The following is a 15,141-nucleotide window of genomic DNA, read 5'->3' as shown; positions in this document are numbered from 1 at the left end:
AAGAGAGAAAGAAAGCCACAGATCTTTGGCAACAAACAGCAAGGAGATAAGCCAACAACTGACTAAATGACTGTTCAGACAGCTTGACTGTGGCTATCTGACTAGCCATACCTAGCTTGTGTGATTTTCTCAAAGAAAGAAAAGAGCAGTAAAGCAGATGTAAATATATTGGCATAATATTCATCAAACCACTACAAACCAATATTTTCTTTTTAAGCTCCAATGATGTTCCAAAATGAGCAGTAATGCAATCACTGTCAAATAAAAGGCCTGCCAAGCCCTAGGAAGAAAATGAGTTTAGGCACCTCTTAAAATGAATTTAACTGGGTATCATTTTTAGGCAGAACCAAAACACCGCATAGATAGCCAAGAAAATAAGCCCCATTTAGTAATTGGGAAGTTACAGTAATTTAGCATTATAGTGCTGTTTTTTTTAAAGAGTCAGATTGCAGGCTGGACTGAGTGTAACTGAAGTGGCAAATGTTGCCTAATTCTTCATTTCCTATTGAAATATACAGTATAATGGTTGGTCCCTGAAAATCACAGGGTTCTGCTCATACAATAGGGTTTCTCCTTCCTCTTCTCATTCTTCCCTGCTTGTTTGCTGGCGGGACAGCTGGAAGTTTTGAAAGCCGAAGGTCATGTGTCTCTAAAGAGCAGAAGGACAGAGGAGCTGTCCAGCAGAGTCAGCCAGTACCATGGACTGTAAGATGGTCAGGGTGCCAAGAAGCAAAGGAGCTGTCCACCAGCACCTGAATATTTCACCAAGAATCACAGTCTAGTGAGCAGAAGACTGTGTAAGAAACAATAAGGTGGGCAATGTGTTTAGCATCACACGCCAGAAGAAGAAAATTCCATTTTATCCACTTTGAAACGCAAAGCTTCACATGCTTATGATATATCTTTAAAAAAACACCAAACAAAGCATTAACAGTGGTGCAGCTAGGTAATGTTAAGGCCTAGGTTTTATTGACATACTGGAAAGGGTGCCAACATTCATATACATTACTTTAGTTGTGAAATGCCCATCTAGAATTTCTTCACTGTTTCCATTCCATGAAAGACTGCAATGGTAGTCTTGGAGCTCAGAATGAACTGAAGCAAGATGCATCAGGTCTACTCAACTGTGTAATTTTCCCTGAATGTGATACAGTCCTGGCTTGTGTTCTGAGCTTGGAAAAATTGATGTTCTGACCTCAGCTCCCAGAATCCCCCAGCCAGCATAGCCACTGGTCATTGTGGATCATAGACTATGGGACACAATCCAGAAATACAACTTTTCCAAGTTCTCCTTGTAGGGTAGGGAACAGTGCCATATTGCCGAAGGACACAGTATCATTCAAATCTGGTTCTGAATATTCCTGAGGTTACTGAGAGTACCCTGCCCCACTGCGTTCCAGCAGTGCTAAGGGTTCCCTGGATCAAAACCATATAATGTTAATACTCATACAGGGCAATCTAGTTCCTCGGAGCCTTGTTTTGTTGCAAACCTCACCCAGAAGCAGATTTTCAAGACAGCCATTCTTGTAAACAATTTCTCAAGTTTCTGTCATTAACCACGTACAGGGTTTTTGTTAGCACACAAAAGCTACCAACGGGAAAAAAGATGTCCGAACAAATCTGTGCACTTTACATGGTGATACTATTTTTTGTCCCTGTAAATGTAATACAGACCACAATGATAAGAGGCAGAAGTAACATACTCTGATTGTCATTAGGTTGGCCATAAGTGGGGTGGAGCATAAAAATGTATATTAAACCCAGCACTTAGCTCAAATAACAATGCTGGCTATACAATTAACTCTCAAAAAGTCCAGTGGGGTCAGAAAATATTCAATAAAAGGCTGAGTGGAGGACAGGGAAACACACCAAGATACAATAGGTATAGATGAGGAAACTCTTGAGAGTAAGCCAGCATTTTGGAAACAAATGTTTGAAAGTGGCCTATCTTCCTGCTCAGCTAGCAACTCAGCAGCCTTGCAGGGAGACTCGTCCTCCCTCCCACTGCCAGGAGTGGCTAGCCGAGTGATTGGAAGGAAGAGCGAGACCAGCCCCCCTGCCAGATGCGTGAGTGGACAAACTTAAGGCCAGCTGCGCTCCTGGGCAAAATGTTCAATCCTTAATTATTAGATCTAACATGCAGATTGCGGAAAATAACACATGTTGATATTCCCCGCCCCCAGTGACAGCATAAATGTTCTGTAGATCAGGGTGAGGGTGAGAGAGAGAGAGAGAGAGAGAGAGAGAGAGAGAGAGAGAGAGAGTCATTAAAATTCTTGATATGCACACACACACACACACACACACACACACACACACACACAGAGAGAGAGAATGAGAGAGAGAGAGTTACTGAAGTCAGTAAGAATTCTATTGTCACGGTGCCTGTAGAATTAGGCTACAAATTTGTTGTGTTAATGTGTGACATTATTAAGCACCATCTGCTCTGTTCTTGCTGTTGTAATTCCTATAGATACATTATGATTAGGCATGTTTTTCTCCTTTAAATCAGGCAGTGAATAAAGAAGACGAGACAATGAATAATTCCCAGGAGAAGAAAAATCCTCTTTCAGCTAGTCTAAGTCTTGTTTATAATGGGCATGCACCAGTCTGCATGTACCATAAAGTATCCCAATTATTTCATAGACAAGTTAACCTTCTAACTCCCAGCCATGATATTTCTTGCATGTTTGATACAACACAGCAATCCTGCAGCCTATTATCCATCATTTACAAGTACTATTTGTCCATAAAAGTGACACTAAAAAGTTGAAAAATTATTCTACTGAGCCTTCTTCTGGATTTGTTTTAACAAAGTGTCTGAATGCAAAAGTCTTCATATCTTAAGCAGAAAATAGCTAAAGCTATAAATATATTCTTGAAGAAATAAATGATTGCTGTCCAGATATCCAATGCCCCGAAAGCTATAAGACAACACATCGAAAACAACTTTTCTTAGAGGATAATGATATAAGTAGCAGTGGAACTAATCACAAGACACACACATGTAAGAGTTTGTTGTATTTTGCCCTTAGATAGGGGTTAACATAAAATAATACACTTCATTATTTATTGCTAATAAAGTTAATCAAATTCAGTGCTTCTTACTCATGCATGCATTTAAATGGGATCTTGAACATGACATGCATATTTATGAACCAAGGACTGAAAGATCGTTATCTGCAAGGGGAAAAAACCCTACCAAGGACAACTGTGAACAAAATTAGTACTTCATCTCTTTTTCACAACACAAATCTGATTCATTTAATGTACAAATATTTATTTTAATTCATTTATACCTGTATATAATATTTGCATAGCTCACAATTGCAATTAAGAAGGGGGTTTGATTATCTCTATGCTGTCAGAGAACAGATTCAACACCATGTAGGTCTGCAAAAATATGTGGAGGAAAATATTAATATTATGTTTCTTAATATCATGTAATTAGGCAATAAAGTAAAAAAATGCTAGAATATTTTTTATATTCGTATCTTAAAAGTTGAGATTGGACAGGATACATGAAAGCAAAACAGCAGGTAATTATATGAAGGAGAGCATCTCCTCATAAAACTCTGCCTAGGTCTTAAAATATTCAGGAGAGGCCTTTCTTTCTGCTGCATCTTCTTCACAGGCTTATCTGGTGAGACATGAGAGAGGACCTTTTCGGTAACTGCCCCTAAGCTACGGAACCCTTTCTTGAAGGATGCTGACCCGCCTTCCTTCTGTCATTCCATGGGAAGGCAAAAACATCCAAGTGATCACTGTGCATTTAAAAAAAAATCTCAAAAAAATTCAGTGCCACTTATGAAAATATTAAACCATTTATATTTGGGTGGATTTTTAAAAATGCAATACATCTTGAACACTGGCTGCTAAAGCACTTCTAAAGGTTAAACCTTATTCAGCTAATCTGTGCATAGGAACAAGTAACTGCCACATGCTTAACCTTTTGCAGATTAAAACTGTCTGCATAAAAGATGTGAAATGATCATTGTTGTAATTGTTGAAAGCAGACATCTCGGCATTTTTGTGGCAATATATCTTCTTTTCTGAGCAGCAATTTTATGCCCCAGGTCACTTGCTTGTTCATGGCTGCAATAAAAACCACTGCCTTTCATGAAAAATTATATCCCAAGACATCAAAACTGCTGAACTGGTTTCAGCGGAAAGGTTATTGGTTGCAACAGGAAGTTTGGGATTATTATTAAATTAATATTGAATATGTTGGAAATTTATGAAATGTGGATACTGGAACTAACTTTTCATAGTGGTAGAGAGGATAGGCAATATTTCTTTAAAAAAAAAAACTTCATATAGACCTGTATCCCATTGAAGCTCCCAGTTATAGTAGACTCACTGACTCAATGTGAATTATGTAAATGTTGACATACCATTTAGCAAGCAATACAGTACATCCATTCTTATAGCAATACAACATTGGTCATAAATAGGCAACAAATACAAAGCTTATGAGACTGGGTGGAAATCCAGTACATGCACAATTCATAACTCTGCCCTTAGATTGAGTAGCAAGTGTGTACTCTTAATATAAGATACCAGATCAGCAATCATTAAAGTCTCTATTGGTCATTTTATTCACAGAGACCTAAGAAAACTTTAACTGCTGAAACATGACATATTAATGCCACTCCCTGGATAGCAAGTCTACCTCTTAATCTACTACACCAGAACTAGATTTTGTTCTTTATATTTATTGGATTTTTACCCTCATCTCTCTCTAAAAAGTGGGACTTAATGTGGTTCATGGAAATAATTAATAACATCAATAAAATACAATTAAGATACGGTTTGTACATTAAAAACAATGAATTAAAAGAAGAGCTTCAAACACATTAATGAAGAAAATGTTAACACCCACCCAGTAAAACACACCTTCTGCAACTGCCAATCCACTGTTAAAAGCCAGCCCATACAAAAAGGTCTTTGCCTGATGCTATTTCATTTACAAGTACCTCGCATATCCAGCTAAAATCCTGCAGGACCACCCGTTAAACTAAGAAGGCAATGTGCAATAGAGGGCATCCTTACTAATAGCAAGAGGGTAATTATCTGGACACAATGAATACTGTGTGTGCAGTACACTGACCTGAGCTCTATGCCAGTTCAGCGGCTGCACTTCTGCATTTCCAATGAATCAGAGAAAAGAATGCTGGCTATGCCATATTGTAAAGCGAATTGTCATTTGGATTTATCCATTCTGCATCCATTAAGTCACCCTTGAGAATAACCACTTATCAGAACTCTTTCAAAAATTGCTTTTTTACATATTAAAAAAGGGGGGAAGATGTGGGAAAGCACTGACTCAAAAGAAATGCTAGGGCATGTAAAACACACACCCTTATTTAATGGTACTTCCTCTTCTGTGGTCTTAATTATGGAGGTAATTTTGCAAAATATGAACTATTGATAACAAATATATATTGACCTCCAGATGTTAAAATTCCATGGCAGCTACAAAAAAAATAATAACAATTCCACCCAGTTTTTTCAAATAAAAAAGGGACTAAGCAAAACAACCTTACGGATAAACAGGGTACAGAGTTTGGAAGTTTGATTCTCCACTGTGTCTCCTGCAAACAGAGCCAGCCTGCGTGGCCTTAATCAACCTGCACAGTCCTAGTACTCCCCCAGAAGAAGAGAACAATAAGCCATTTCTGTCTATTCTCTATCTGAAAGGGGCCGCTGTAAGTCAAAATTGACTTGATGGCATATGATGATGATGATGATGATGATGATGATACGTTGATGGAGCACAGGTTCTTTATCACAGCATCCCAGCAATTTTTCAGATGAGGAGAACTTTAACACTCAGACCATTTGACAGGATACTGTAAACAACAAGTTTATGAAGTAGGAACATGCATTCCATGATAAATTACTGTGAAGAGATTAAGGACTTGGGGAGCAAGAAAAATGAAAATAATCTTCTGGAGTTTTTTGTGTGCCTGTAAGTACATGGAAAATGTGAACTTCCACAACAATACTTGTTTGTTTGTTTATGTATTTATGTATTTATTTATTTTGATACCGTCCATCTGGCACAGGGGTTTCTAAACTTCTGACCCTGAGGGCCACACCGGATACTTTCAACATCTTAGAGGGCTGACCAAACAGAAACATGCACACATACCCTGCCCACAGCCCTGCCCGCCCTCATGGATGCCCATATTCCTGGATGCACTCCCCATGACCACACCACTGCACATACACATGCATGTACAAATACCCACACGCACGCGGACCCACCCCCTGCCCGTCCCTGCACACATGCACCCCCAGCATGCACGCACACAACCCTGCATGTGCATGGGGTGAAGGAAATGGGCTGGATAAAATGGCAAGGCAGCTCGGATGTGGCCCATGGGCCATAATTTGGAGACCCATGATCTAGCAAATCAGCTACTTGGACAATTTACAATTGTATAACTAGACAAATATAAAATGAACCAGTAACAGATAAATGCTGTAAATGACTAACTACTGTGCAGCAGAACAAAAGATCCTATGGAGCTGCTAGCTTGTTCATACTTCTTTGTCCCCTGTTCCTGTTCTTGTATTTCTGTCCTCGAACACTTCAAAGAAGGACTGAAATAAAGGGTGATTTCAAAGCTGGACCCTAGCACCTTAAACTTTATCTTTTATATCTCAATGTAGTCAACAATTGTTTGTATCTGTGAGTAGGAATTGGCTTGCTTCCTTGCCCAAGAGTTATATGGTTTTTGAAGCTGGGAAGGAGGCTTATAAAAATGATCCAAGCAGATGAAAAGTAATTATGTGATTGTCAGCCTTAGGTGTTAGTGGGCCACTCATTTGTATAAAATAGGAACTTGGAATCTGAGTCTTTGGGGAGTTTAGCATACCTTAGGGAGTCCATGCTTTGCTTCCCAGCAGCAGAGATACTCACAAGGAAATCTCTGCACACTGTGTATGAAGCTGTGCTGGAGAACACATGGAGTGTCTCCCCAGATTTACTCCACCACTCTACATGAGTATGAGATTAATGAGGTAAAATAATGTTTATCATTTTCTGGTGTGTTTTTGGTTTTGAACGCATAGATTTATATTTCATTATTTTTACATTATTCTACATGTACAATGAACTCAAACTAGGAAGAAGATTGTTTAAACAATGCCTTCATTAAATCCTTCAGCTCTCCTTTTAGCTAGAAAAGCAGTATTATCTAAATATTCTTTATAACCATATTGGAAACTGAACTGTTTCCCACATTACAATGTATCCAGTTCCAAACAGCAATGATAGATAATCTTTAACACAATAAAATTCAATTTAGAACCAGGTCAATAGTCCACTAACCTCTGTTAAGCTATATATCTCAAAGGTTAACTGTTAAAACTTTATATAACTCCCTTGTTGTCCAAAAATCATACATCATTATTAAAGGCCGTTCCTTCACAGAAATATATATTTTGTATAGGTGGATAAACCTATAAAACGTTAACAGAAATTGAAGCTGAAATCCTAAGCACACATATTAGTGAATAAGTTCTGAAAACAGGATGACTTAATTGTAAGTATACTATGCATAAGACTGCATGGCACAATTGTGATCCTAGGAATATTTATACAGGAGTAACTACCATGAACATAGTTGGATTTAGATAAAGATAAAGGTTCCCCTTGACATTTAGTCCAGTCGTGTCCGACTCTAAGGCACAGTGCTCATCCCCTTTTTCCAAGCCATAGAGCCAGTGTTTGTCTGAAGACAGTTTCTGTGGTCACATGGCCAATGTGACTAGACACAGAACACCGTGGTGGTACCTATTTATCTACTCGCATTTTTACATGCTTTCAAAGGCTAGGCTGGCAGGAGCTGGGACAAGCGACACGAGCTCACTGCATTACGTGGATTCGATCTTACAACTGCTGGTCTTCTGACCTTGCAGCACAGAGGCTTCTGCGGTTTAACCCGCAGCACCATCATATCCCTTTACTTCCAAGCAATTATGCCTAGGCTGTACTCGAGACAGGGGTGGAATCCAGCCTGAACGTAAATAGAGGTTTATGATCCATATCATTAAATCACATAAAATACAAGAATATGAGTAAAGTAATACAGTAGTGGATTGAACAACCAGTTTTCCAGAATTTCGTTCCCATGAGACACAGCTGAAAGGCCTCATAATTCTCACTGAATGACAACCCCATGACATGATACATGGCAACACTGAAAGACCGACTAACCAGTAAATACAGTGGTGCCTCGCAAGACGATATAAATTTGTTCTGCGAAAATCGTCATCTTGTGAAAAAATCGTCTTGCGAGGTTCGCTATGCATCAGTCTCAAAAAAAGTATTGCAAAGCATCATCTTAAAAAAGTCTTGTGAAGCATTGGTCTCAAAAAAAATCTTGCGAAGCGCGGTCATAGAAAAAAACATCTTGCGAGGCACCATAGTGATCACAAAAACCAATCGTCTTGCGGGTTTTTCATCCCATGAGGCAATTGACTTGCGAGGCATCACTGTAATGCTTACTTTTTAAAGTTAAATATATGTAATCCTCAGGTTCTTTTTTAATCTTTAAAAAGCAAGCATTCTCACTATTCCTTTACTAAAAAAGTTGCCACGGATAAGAATCCTGTCATCAGGAAAGACAGCTGAACGACCCAAAGAGAACAGAGAGCCACTAAAACATCACAATTTCACAAAATCTCAGCACTGTAACTGTATTTGTTGAAACTGATATTACTTCATCCATTATAATTTTAAATAAGGGACTGAAAAGGCACTGAAATTCATGAGTGACCATAAAACAATTAAGTACCTTTGTTTTCTTATGATGTTTCAAGAGGACAGTTCTTCATGAGAATACCTTAGTTGGAAGTTTTTGTACACAAGTGAAAAAGCTAGGATGGGGAATACGTCTTTGTGATCTTGCCGCCTGTCATCTACCTCCTTTTTCTTAACTTTGTCCAAAGAAGCAGTCATCACGCTCAATTCTTCTAATAAACCTGGTTTATTATTTAACATGTCTTCATCAATTTTGAGTCTTGTTTATCATCATCCAAATTCAATAATAAATCATAAGTCTTAATGTTATTAAAATTGGGTATCTCTTCATGATATGACAACAGGGAATAACTAGTAACACTGTAAGACCACTTGGATTTGGCACCCATCAACTCTGACAGGTTCTCTGCCCACTTCAATTTTGTGGATTGAACATTGAACCTTCTTGGTGTTCCCCCTTTATCAAGACATGAACTGTCCTCTGTTGGGGTCTGAAAGGGCTGGGCCCACGGGATGTCTCCGGAATCACTATACATCTCTGCCTTTCTTTTCTCTCTTCTTCCCTCTTTACCCACACTTTGTATTCTTTCTTTTGTTTTCTGTCCTCTGTCTCCCCCCCAGTAAGGTGGCTTTCTATACATCTGTGTATAGCACACTCATGAGGCACTTTGAATTCCACCCACTCTCTTGTCCAAGGGTCTTCTTGGATCAACTCTACAAGCTCTTCTTTTTCCTTTACTTTCTCCTCTCTTCCCCAACAGACTTTTACCTCATCCACTCCTTCTTCCCCCCTTTTATCTTCCTCTTTTCCCACCTGATTTGCGCCCCCTTCAGTCTCTTCCTTTATTTCTAATTTACTTAATTCCCTTTCTATAACTCTCATCTCTTGCTCTTCTGTCTTTGTTTGAGAGTCGGACAGTGCACTCTCCTGATCCTGGTTGAGGTGACTCTTTGCCTCACAGTCTCCCAAAGCATTTGCATTTTATGATGTGTTGGGAGGTGCTGTCTCTTTTCTCTGCCCAGTAGGAAGCTGGAGGAGTACCAGGCATTTGCCTGCCATGTTCTCTTTGTGCACTTCACCCAAAAGGGGAATGAACTAATCTTCCTAATATTTCTTCTTGGGTGGGACAAGGAGGCTTGGGGAGAAGGTGAGAAAGAAAAGAAGTGTGTGTGGGGAGAGAGGGGAGTATGAAAGCATGGTCTTCAGGATAAGTGGGGGGAAATATGCAGAAGGCACTGAAGATCAGAAGGTGACAGTTGATGATTTCAAATAGTTTCTAAACTGAATGGGGGTTCCTTTCGAAATGTTACCAAGCACTGGCAGTTGACCCACGACTGATACCTTCTTAAAGGAACTGCTTGGCCTCATTCTGTACATCAGTTAAAAAAGGTGAGAAGGCACTGCATAATATACAGTTTAGGATATAACTTCTATTTGCTTTAGTATATAAAGCCAGACAAAAATGAAGCAAAATTATGAGGATTTTTGGTTTTATGGATTATTATTTGATCCATCACCTATTCTGGCTGGATAGCAAATGAAAACAAATTATTAGACATGCAGAGGGTTTTCTACATGGGATGGAACCATAAGGAATCAGCAACCATGCCATTCCCATATAAAATAATATGAATAAGCCCTAGGAAGCCATTACTGCACACTGTTGCTATAACAACAAATGCCTGTGTGGTACCACAGAAAAGAGCGCTGATTCTGAACAGGGGGAAAGAGGCACAATTCCCTTATGCAGCCCTCTAGGTGGGTTTATATTGCTTAACCTAACTTTCTTCAGACTTCCTGATTTTAAAATAACATAACTCAATATATTACCTACCCAGAAGCCTTGTGGTAGAATTGGGAAGAAATCTGGTTTTTAATTACTACCCACAGAAATGATGTCTTCGAATTTTGTGCTCTTCTTCTCACAATGAATTCAAAAGACCAGTTACTTATATAAGTATTGTGTTGGTCATACAACTGTTACATGTGCAATCTTGGTCAAGTAGAATTTCTTATTTGAAGACAAAACACTCCACATTGAATGCTCATATGTCAGAGAGAAGGGAAATGGCTTCTTCTTTTTCTTCTTTTGCTAGAAGTAACCTCTTGAGTGAAATCTGAAGAAGCAATATGGTTGCACCATAGCATCCTTCAACAAACTGGTTGTGAGGCTCCACAATCCACAACCCTAGCAGAACCAGTGGCACTGCAGTCTCCATCACGTCCAGATTATTGGGAAAGGCTTTCTTCATTTGCCCAGGAGCTTTCAACTGTGGTTCCCTGCATTCCAGGGGACAGAGTGTCCTGGAAACAATCAGTTGTGTACTGGCCTCAGTGGGGCCAGTGGGCTCCTGATATTGAACAGGACAAGTCCAGGACCAGGTTTGGAGCCCTTCGGTGAGAATCAGTAGAAGAGGCTGGTGGTGAGCACTGGCTGCTCTCTTGCTCCTTGAGGAGGCTCCTTCTCCTTTCACACTGGTGTTTGTGCTGCCAGTTACTCAGCTGGGTTGTGCTGGGCCTTGCAGGACCCATGGTGTCTCAGGCATCATGGAACCGGGAGAGCAGGACTCTCCTCTGGTGAGTTCAAGGTCCCTCTTCCATGGCTTCAGCCCCTTGTGACAGGGACAATCCTCACTGACTCTGGCCAGAGGCCATCGTTCTGCTCCCCGGTCAGTTCACCCACCATGGAAAAGATGGGCTCCAGAACTTTTGCCACTGTGCCCCACATCTCCTCCTCCCCTGTTGACCGTTTGCTGGATGTCACTAGCTAGAAGACCCCAAACCTTCTTCCCCACCCTAATTTAACCCCACTGACAGGCCCTCCTCCCATCCTGCCAGGTGTATCTCATCCTCTGGTTCCCCAGAGACACCTAGGCTTCCCTCCACTCAGCCTTCCCAAGAGCCCAGAGTGGTTGCACTGTCCAGGTTCTGGGGGAGTATGGGATGAGGGCGGGCAGCCCACCTGGGATAACTCCAGGTGTGTGTTAGATTCCAATCCTTTCAGTTGCTGCCAACATGATCAATAGACACAAATGATGTGAGGTGCAGTCCAAAGCTGAGGTGAAGATTGCACTAGAGCACTGGATTGCATTTAGAGATGGCCTTTCATGTTGAAACAAAAGGAAAAAAAACACATGAAAGAGGCTCTCTTTTTTTGTTTTCAATTCTTTTGTTGAAAACCAAGACAGCCTCTTAAACACAGAGGCTCTTAATGAAAGAGAAATACACAAAGGGTTTGTGTGTGTGTGTTGTATTCCCTTATTTTGTTTAACTTTTCTTTCACTCTTTCTGTGTCAATCGCCCAGGATTTTTTTCATGGTGGTGGTGGTGGGGGGGAGGAGTGAGAATTTTTGAATCTGTAAAAGGACTTTGATATGTTAGAACTCTGTGAGAAGCACTGTCTCTCTTTTTGCTTCAGTTGTTCCTTAAATATGTGTGAGCTCCTAGTGTCTTCCATACTGGACTGTGCTACCTGCCTGCCTTCATCTGTGCTTTCATCTTGGATCCTTTTCTTTTTTGCCTTTTTTTAAAATGGGGAGGGTTGTGGGTTTTTCCGACATTTTTAATTTCTCTCATTGGAAAATCTCAGCTTTTGATCCAGCTGCCAGATCAGGACTGCCAGCAGCAATCCGGCTGTGATTTTCTGATTTTAAAGAATTCCCGACCCTGTCCCAAGGTTCCGAAAAGCTTCCCTAAGGTAAAAGGGATCCCAAATGTGAAGGAGGCAGATAGGAATTTTTAAATTTAATACCATTAAAGATTTCCATTGCTGGATAATGATGACATATCGCCATTTATGCAACACAGTCACACCAACTGGATTTTAGCCTGCGAAAGGTAATTAATTATTCAAATTCTCCTAATGTACAGTAAAAGAAGTCATACAGAGATAAACAAAATCACCTAAGACAGAAGGTTTTTCAGAAAGTGTTCAGAAATTATTTCATATGCTAGTTCAAAATTCCCATGATAAAAGAACTTCTGGGATTTTATGAAGGAGATTAAACATTCAACATATCTAGTTAAATCTCATGACAAGTATCCAATTCTGCTTCTGATGAGAGGAAAATCCCAACAGCATAATACTCTGAGCACTTTCACGGTAATTGTGCTGCTTATACAAAGGTGCCATTGCACAAAGGCAGGGACCTGGTTTTTATGGAGAGTTCACCTCATATGCAACAGTAACCCTGACACATGTGGTGCAGTTCCGCATTATTATGCTGGCACAGCCTCCCACTCGGCGGAAGCTCAATATGATACCGGCCTACACATTCAGTAGTTTATTGGGGGCAGCATAAACTGCCTTAGCCTTGAACCTTCTCCTTCATACAGGGTAGGACAGAAGGTGACTTCTGATCCACTGTAGCTCTTCCTTAATTTTCTGTTTGTTTATCTTCAAGATGTGGGAGAAAACTAATTTCCCAAAGGAAATCACATTGTTCTAGCCTCATAAAGCAGCGAGGTTTTTTATTCTCAATACCAGACTCCATTTCCTCCCTTCACTGTCAAAGGTCCTTGAATGTCTTGTTTCAGGCTATGTTCAAACTGCACAGAAAGTAATAATAGGTTTAAATTAATCTATTAATCTAGCAATTCATTAATTGCAGATTGAAAATGTGGGTTTTAATTGGATTTTAATTGTACTTGACACCTGTGAAAAAAGGTGATGGCTGCTGATGACATTAATGTAAACAGTTTGGAAATCTTTGGATCAGACAGGGTGTTTTAAGATTATTTTTGATACAATAAATATGGTGTTTGTTTTAATTAGATGAGACAAAATTATCTTGATTAAAGATGCTCAAAGGATCATATGTCCTGGATGCATAGTGTTTATCTTGAATATTTCAACATAATTTGAAAGAAAAACAATTAATTGATTTAAGGATTCTAATTAAAAATTAGAAGTCTTGCCCTGAAGACTTCATAATTTAAGCATGGAACTGACTTCCATGCTATTTTTCCTGACATGTTTTCTTAAATTGTGTGGCCTGGATGTTCCTCAGAATGTGCAACACTTTTCATTATTCAAGATAAAAACAGGGAACCTTTCTTCTATTATGGGCCATATTACCTCAAAGATAATCTGTTTAGGGCTGCAACTTAATGGTGCACAACCACTGATGGGAGGAGCTCTGTGTGTGTGAGAGGGAGGGAGGGTTACCACTAGAGATGGGGGTATCCATATATGAATAACCCCGCACAGGAGGGTTATGTCCACTCACCGATCCACCACACGTGCAGGCGATGTGGAGCCTTCCAAATGGCTCTGGAGATTGTGTTCGGCTTGCCACTCCTGGCAAGAGGAAGAAGGATGGCAAGCTTTTTTGCTAGGTTGAAGGGTGGCTCGCCGAACGTGATCTCCAGAGCCATTGGAAGGCTCCGTGGCACCTGTGGCGGACTGGTGAGTGGACTGTCCATCCCCATGGGGCTGGATTCTCGTTACGTCTACCTGTGTGGGGGTTTTCGTATATGAATATCCCCATCTCTAGTTACCACCAGTGCTCTGGGTAGGCCATCTGCTCTTGGAGAACTAATTGCCCCTTGGCCTCTAGAAGGCAAGGGGGTGGGAGAACAGGTATCCATGGAAGAGCCAGCCAAAAGAAGGCACCTGCGGAGGATGGAGGAGGAAGTGGGGGCAGGAATGAAAACAGAGGAGCAGGAGAGGTCAGGGGCTTGGGGAGAGCCAGAGGAAGGTGGAGGGAAGTGGTGGAGGCATGGGACCCCATTTTGCACCTCTGGAGCGGTGGAACATTGCTGGGAACTGAGTCCTGGAGAAAAGGTCTTGAACCCTGCCTGGCAGCATAGGAAGGGGATGAAGTCAACTCCCCGTGTCCCGGGAACCACTGGAGACAACCCTGCAGCCAACCAAGCCTTGGCATTCATGCAGGCCAACTGAAGCAGCAGCACCCACTCCTACCTAGTTACAGGGCTGGCGATGTAAGTGATAGGCAGCAAGGACTTCGGGAGGAGCAGGGCAGTTAGCTCAGGTACCTCTCAGCAGGTTGTACCGGCCATCCTTGGAAGGACTGTGGCCAGGATTATTATTCCCTCCCATTTCTTGGGGCTCCTCCAAGAGACAACGCCTGGGAGATTAGCGCATGGAACTCAGTCCCGCAGGAAACATGTCCATTCCTGTTTCTAATGGCGGGTCTGTATTAATGAAGACTTTTACAGATCATACTCACAACCTGGAGCCTGTGGAGTTATTGCGAGGGGATCCAGTGACCACCAGTATCAGCAGTGGCAGGGCCAGTGGCACTCGCACTCTCTTTCACTCTCTGAAACCATCCCTCTCTTTTTGACCCCCCCTCTCCTCCCCATCATCTATCTTGCATACTACTGGGGAGGAAGAAAGAGCTCT

At 40.9% G+C, this 15,141-nt stretch overlaps 1 protein-coding gene across 9 annotated transcripts in view; it reads right to left on the bottom strand.

The window, feature by feature from the left end:
* The window catches only part of AFF3 (ALF transcription elongation factor 3), a 309,887-nt gene that overhangs the window by 281,921 nt on the left and 12,825 nt on the right, over positions 1-15,141 (bottom strand). The gene's annotated exons all lie outside the window — the stretch shown is intronic.

The sequence above is a fragment of the Pogona vitticeps genome, chromosome 3, assembly GCF_051106095.1.
Source record: "Pogona vitticeps strain Pit_001003342236 chromosome 3, PviZW2.1, whole genome shotgun sequence".
NCBI classification, from domain to species: domain Eukaryota; kingdom Metazoa; phylum Chordata; class Lepidosauria; order Squamata; family Agamidae; genus Pogona; species Pogona vitticeps.
This window is presented reverse-complemented; position numbering and strand designations above follow the sequence as displayed.